The sequence below is a fragment of the Littorina saxatilis genome, linkage group LG2 (assembly GCF_037325665.1).
Source record: "Littorina saxatilis isolate snail1 linkage group LG2, US_GU_Lsax_2.0, whole genome shotgun sequence".
In the NCBI taxonomy this organism is placed as follows: Eukaryota; Metazoa; Mollusca; class Gastropoda; order Littorinimorpha; family Littorinidae; genus Littorina; species Littorina saxatilis.
The window spans coordinates 54,705,273-54,712,772 of NC_090246.1; positions in this window are offsets into that span (position 1 = coordinate 54,705,273).

The following is a 7,500-nucleotide window of genomic DNA, read 5'->3' on the forward strand; positions in this document are numbered from 1 at the left end:
TTTATTGGTGTCAAAAACTCCTCCGAAAGCGGCGTATGGCTGCCTAAATGGCGGGGTAAAAACGGTCATACACGTAAAAGCCGTGGGAGTTTCAGCCCATGAACGAACAAACATTGGTGTCAAAAAGAGTCTAGTCTCAAGCAGACGAACGCTTTGACCACGGGCATACGAGAATAGTCATCGTCATTGTCATTGTCATTGTCATTGTTTATCGTTGGTTGTGGGGTTTGATAGGTTAGGGGAAAGACATTGTTAAGTAAGGATGGAAACTATGTTACAAATGAACAAAAGCATCCCCGAACTTTCAGTGTTTTGTTGATGTCTACCGTCCTAATAATCCAGATACGTCACAAGAGTGTAGACGGTACTTGGGGGTGCGAGCGAAGAGCTCTCACAGCTGTTGATCTGTTAGGGCTCTCCATGATCAATATTGCCTGTTACTGTCGGCCTACCTCCTCTCTCTCTGTCGCTCTCTCTCTGTCTCTTCTTTGGCTCTCTGTCTCTCTGTCTCTTTCTCTGTCTCTGTGTTTCTCTCTCTGTATTTATCTTTTGCCTTGAGTTTTTGCAAATGTCGGATCCATTTAAAAAACAAACAAACAAACAAACTAACAAACAAACAAACATAAACCACCTCCCCCCTTCTCCCAACACCCCCCTCCCCGCACACACACACACACACAAATACACACACACACTCACACTCACACACACACACACACACACACACACACACACACACACACACACACACACAGACACACACACACACACACACACACACACACACACACACACACGCACACACACACACACGCACACACACACACACACACACACACACACACACATACACATACACACACGCGCGCACAAAATGCAGACTTTAGACTTAGTTTACGAATAACTTTTTTGACCGAACATTTGAATTGTTTCGTACTGGGGTTTTTTTTTCTGGAGGGATTATTAAGGCATCTTTAACCGTGGCTAAACATTAATTAAAAACACAAAGGACAATTAATCAGAGACTGACGCTGGAGGCGAACAAACACAATAACACGGGTCGAATACCACATTAGCACCAACGTTGCCGAGTGCAGTGACATGGCTTTGGCGTCACTGTGGTGGTCGGTGGTAATTGGATCAGATGAGTCATTTTTGGAATGTGTCTATTGTTACCGGACGGCACTTGTCTGACTTGTAAATGCAGTAGTTTGGTGCAAAAATGCATTTTTTTTTTAACACACACACCCTACCTCTCTCTCTCTCTTTCTCTCTCTCTCTCTTTCTCTCTCTTTCTCTCTCTCTCTTTCTCTCTCTATCTCTCTCTCTGTCTCTCTCTATCTCTCTGTCTCTCTCTCTGTGTGTCTCTCTCTCTGTCTCTAAACTCGTTTGGTGCCCAGATAGAAGGGAAGAATTTATGTCATGTGTAATTTCTGAAGAGGTAAAACACTGCTTTATTGAAGCAGAAAGCAAAATAGACATGGATGTAAATGCCTCGATTAGAAAGTTTACAGAAGGACTGCTTATAGCTGGCGAATGCATGAAAAAAAGTATAACAATAGGAAAAGAACGTAAACAGGCATGGTTTGATTTTGAATGCAAAGAGAAGAGGCAAGCTGTAAGACATGACTTACGAAATGTCCACAACGGTAATCTAGACAAACTTGTGTACACACAAAACAGAAATGAGTACAACGAACTTAACAGATGCAAAAAAGTTGCCCACAGACAAGCAACAATTGAACTGTTGCAAAAAAGTGGCAAAGATCCTAAAACATTCTGGAGAACCATAAGGTCTTTATCAAGAAAAACAACTAATGCTAACACAATAGAAACTGAACAATGGTATGAACACTTTTACAATGTATTCAACACATTCACAGAAACGGACGCAAACAATCCTACTGTTGATGAAGCACAAGAGGTAGTAGATGAAAATGAACTGGAGAGTACCCAGATGCTGGAATATGACATAACAGAAACAGAGGTTTACGAAGCCATACGAGCATTGAAAAATGGTAAAGCTGCAGGGCCAGATGGTGTTATTAGTGAGCTTTTCAAAAATTCAGCTTTTCATGTTGTACCATTCCTAGTCCGGTTCTTCAACACACTGTTTACATCAGGTTCATATCCTGAAGACTGGTCTGAATCCATCATTCACCCCCTTCATAAAAAAGGGGATATTAACAATCCAGACAATTATAGAGGCATATCATTACTTAATATTTGCAGCAAACTATACAGCTTTATCATAAACAAAAGACTAACAAGTTGGGTAGAATCCAACAACCTATTAAATGAAAGTCAAGCTGGCTTTCGTAAAAAGTACAGTACGACCGATCATATTTTTACTCTATTTGCTATGGTACAAAGACAGTTACTGTCACACAAAAAACTATACGTTGCTTTTATTGACTTCAAGAAGGCCTTCGACTCAGTAGACCGTACAAAGCTGTGGAAGGTGTTGCAAAGCAAAGGAATAAAAGGTATTATCCCATGACCTGCCTCTTTGTCTCTGTTAGCTGAGGAGGTGATTATTCTGAATTATCCATCGCAACCATATGAATTATCCATCACAACCGAGTTTCGATCTCAACTGTCATTGGTCATTGTCTTTGATTTCAGAGTACAATTGAATAATTTATAGAGGTCATCTGCATATTCAGAGTTTACAGTTGGACTACTTTTTTCAACATACGACTGAAATATTTTATGGTGTCAAAGTCAATATCACGTATAGGTACAGGCCTACATGTGTCAATATTGAGAAAATAAAGAATACTTCATACGATACGCACATTCTGCATGGATTTAAAGAGCGGAGTCGAGATATTTCGCTGGCTGAAGCGACTGCATGGTCAAAGGCATGTTCAACGAGTATCGCGAGTGGGATCAAGGGACGATACTCCCTAATTTTTACACAGACAGCCATCTACACAGAACCGCGAGAGAGAGAGAGAGAGAGAGAGAGAGCAATCAAAACACAACCCAGTCACCTGGTAGTTTGAAAACTCAATCTGAAACTGACATCGATTGTCGAAGGCATGCCTGCGGTGCATAAATCTCGAAAAGTTGTCGTAGCTGGGAACCCGTTGAGATCCATTCCAACGCCCAAAAAATTATCAGAAGAGTCACCATGAAGTCAAATCAAACGTTAGGTTTTCTCATTTGGTTATTTGCTTTGGCTTTAAGTGTATTGCTTCGATTGATAGCTGAATCTGCTTGCAACCGTGCTGTTCAAGACTGTTCGAACTGTCGTCTGCTACTGAGACGGGCTTGTGTGAATCCGAGTCGAGTAAACTGCGGGGTTCAGCGACAAATGAGGGAGTGGCATCAAAATGAAAAGAAGAAGACGAAAAGAAGTTGGAGATACAGTTAAGATATATGGGGAAGAGAAGAGGATGTGAGGTGTTAGATGTAGCCAACCTTAGGTGTTCAAACTCAAGACCGGGACAAAGTAGAAAGCGATGTACCGCGACCGACTCTCAGTGCCGACATACAACTTCCAAGCTTTATTGCTTAACGTCTACAACAGGCGAAGTATTGAAGCTTTGGCTCACCTAAACCCGACGACTGAATATGTAAGTGATCCACGTGTGAAAACCGAAACAGAACAGCGCGATGACAGCCAACATTTCTATCCCCGACTGACAAACAGTAACACTGCATGCGAACTGACTTGGGTCAACGATCAAACCAGCACGGCCCGAACTGAATTTGTTGCGCTGCCACTTTATCGTGCGCAATTCTGGTAAAAATATAAACCCGGTATGCCAAATTGAATATAACGAAAGCCGATGTCAAATATACACAGGGATATTTTAAAATGACTTTCAAAATGTAAAAGCAGATAGCAGACCTTTTTATAAGCAATATGAATGACTGAATGTCCACATACAAGTCGAATGACGCCGTCCATTATGCTGACAAATGGGAACTAGCTTTGCGCATGAATTCATTGACATGAATTTCGACTGCGGAGGCTTTTGGCAAGCTGAAAACAGGCACGGGCAGGTTTTAGTGGAAAAAGTAAGTGTTTTTAATGAAAACGTCGGAGTAATGGGATAAATAGCTTACACACCTCGTCCTGAATATCTTGCATATTTTCCCGAGGGTCGATTTTCATGTATTACTTCGCCAAAGGCTCGGTAATACCTGAAAATTGACCCTCGGGAAAATATGCAAGATAATCAGAACTCGGAGTGTGTAACCTATATAAATGTACCAAGCCATACTTAGTATGTACAACGTTGTTAAAGCAAAAGTTAGGACAGGAGCCGAGGTCACTGACCTTTTCATGTGTCCGAGAGGCCTGAAGCAGGGAGAAATAAATAGTCCAATTTTGTTCTCACTTTTCATTAAAGGCATATGTACGCGCTCCCGTGTTTACAAAGTGTAGTTTGCCCATAATCGATGTCAAACGCACCATAAGACCATATAATGACGATATGTCGCCATGCGCGGACCATAATACATGCATTACAGCTTGTTCTAGCCTCTGAAAAAGTGAGGATGTCAACAAAGCCGCGGTGTTAGCTCCCTTGCATCAACGTTACATGTGTTGCCAAATCTATAAATAGGACGATCCAGATCAAAATGAAAATTAACATATCTCAACATTGAAGGGGTCCTAGACCACAATATTTTGCAGGGAACTTAATTTAGCATGTCTCCAGCTGTTGGTAAAGCAATTAGCGTGTATAGTCATCGAGTACATATGCCTTTAACGAATTGGCGGACGAAATTAAGCGATAAGGACGACACGGTATACAACTTATCCCAGATTTTATTGAGATATTGATTCTCATGTTCGCAGATGACGTTATTTTGATTTCCGACACTGTGTGTGGGTTACAGAACCAGATAAACGTGCTATATCAAACTGCTTGTAATCTTGGCTTGACTGTTAATTTAGAAAAATCTAACATAGTTATCTTCAGAAATGGAGGCCACATTGCAGCTATTGAAAAATGGATGTATGGCAATAACGTAATGGAAACTGTGAACATGTATAAATACTTAGGAATTTACTTTTCCACAAGGTTGACATTTTCTCACACGCTGAACGATTTAGCGCTGCGTGCAAGAAAGGGTGTGATTGGTATTTTTAAGGTACTGTGGACTCTAGGGGAAAGATCACCAAACATATTCTATAAACTATTCGACTCCAGATCCAGCCCATGCTCAATTATGCGGCAGAAGTCTGGGGCCTTGATGCAGACCATTCACCTATTGAAAAGGTGCATCTGTTTGCCCTTAAGAGGTTTCTGAACACAAGCATGAAAACACCAAACACACTTGTGTATGGAGAAACTGGCAGACACCCGTTATTTGTCAACACGTTTGTTAAGTCCATACGATTTTGGTTGCGCATCCCGAAAATGCCTAGTCATCGATTGCCACAGAAAGCTTATAAAATGCTGCTTTATTTACACGAACAAAATAAAAGAACATGGGCGTCATCAGTTTGCTATGTGCTATACAAATACGGCTTTGACCAAGTTTGGATTCAACAAGGCGTTGGAAATGAAAATGCGTTCATAACGGAATTCAAGAACAGACTAGTCACATTATACAAGCAAGAGTGGATAGAAACCGTACAAAGTAAAGAACGATTCCTTTTCTATAGCACTTTTAAGTCAGCCTTATCTATGTCTTCATACTTAAATGACCTGAAGCACGTCAAAGCAAGAAACTGCCTGATTAGGTTAAGACTTGGTGTCTCGCCACTCAAAGTGCACCGATTACGACACATTCGGTCGTCAACAGCTGTAGATTACTTGTGTCCATTCTGCGCAAACGAGACCGAAGATGAAATTCATTTTGTTTTGAAATGTCCAAAATATGCTGATATTCGTGAGTACTACATACCTGCAAAATATTACAACCGTCCATCAAGCTTTAAACTGGCGCTACTTCTAGCGACACCAAACAGATCAATATTACTTAGACTTGCAACCTTCATCATGAACGCGTTTAAAATACGCAGTGAGTGGGTACAGTGAATATGAGATATTGCACGATCTTGTTTTATGTGTATGCTATTTTTGTTGTTTTTGTCGATTGCTTAAAAAAATAGTAATAATGTTTTGTTTTTTTGAAAACGTTAATGTGATGCTATGTATCAGGGATGCAACGATTATGCATATAACTGCTTGCAGATTTGCGTGTGAAAGGGCATGTGAAGGGATAGATGGAGGGATGAATAGATGGATGACGGATGAATGGTTGGACAGACAGACGGATGATTAGATGGATGGAGGACAGAGGGACATGAGATGGATAGAAGGATGGATGGATGGATGGATGGTTGGCTGGATGGATGGATGGATGGATGGACGGAAGGATGACAGAGAGACATGAGTGAAGTGCGACAGAGACTGGATTTTGTGCTGATGCATTACTGTCCTTTTTCAAACGTTTTGCTGTTGTAAATGCCTGTTTCCACTGTCGCCATGTCGACTGTCATTACGATGATGATGATTTTTATTATGATTAATATTACTATGATTATTTTTCATGAAGCATGAATGTTGAAACTTTGTACAGCCCGAATTGAAATGGGCCCAAGGCCTAATCAATAAACCATCCAGACTCCAGACTCCAGACTCTCTCTCTCTCTCTCTCTCTCTCTCTCTCTCTCTCTCTCTCTCTCTCTCTCTCTCTCTCTCCCTCTCCCTCTCCCTCTCCCTCTCTCTCTCCCTCTCCCTCTCCCTCTCTCTCTCTCTCTCTCTCTCTCTCTCTCTCTCTCTCTCTCTCTCTCTCTCTCTCTCTCTCTCTCTCTCTCTCTCTCTCCGCCGTCTCTCTTTTTCCGACACGTACACAGATGTAAGTATGTATGTACAAATTGGGACAGTGGCGAAATCCACGTTGAGCACGTGCTGCCTTAGGACACAGACAACACAATGACGACGGACCTTGTTGCGGCAAACATGTTTTATTCAGGGCAGTGTTCTCGCCACCCCTGGGCCGAGAAAAGCTAGTCCACGGATCTCTTGGGACCTTCCCCGGACCTCCACTTACTCACTTCACCGAGAAGAAGAGAAAGACAGATTCTTTGTCTGTCTCTCTGTCTCTCTAAATCTCTCTCTCTCTCTCTCTCTCTCTCTCTCTCTCTCTCTCTCTCTCTCTCTCTCTCTCTCTCTCTATCTCTCTCTCTTTCTCTCTCTGTCTCTCTCTGTCTGAGTGAGAGAGAGAGAGAGAAAGAGAGAGATTATTATTTTTGCTAATATGTGTAAGTTTGTTGACAGGAGTAATGTATTATCTCCTAAGAATTATGTTTTCGTTGTTCTTGCCATTATTGTTGCCATGTTCTTTGTAATCCCCATGAAATGGGCCGACGGCCTTTATTTATTAAATCGTCAAATCAAATCAAATCTCTCTGTCTGTCTGTCTGTCTCTCTCTCTCTCTCTCTATCTCTCCAGCTCTCACACACACACACACACACACACACAAACACACACACACACACACACACACACACACACACACACACACAC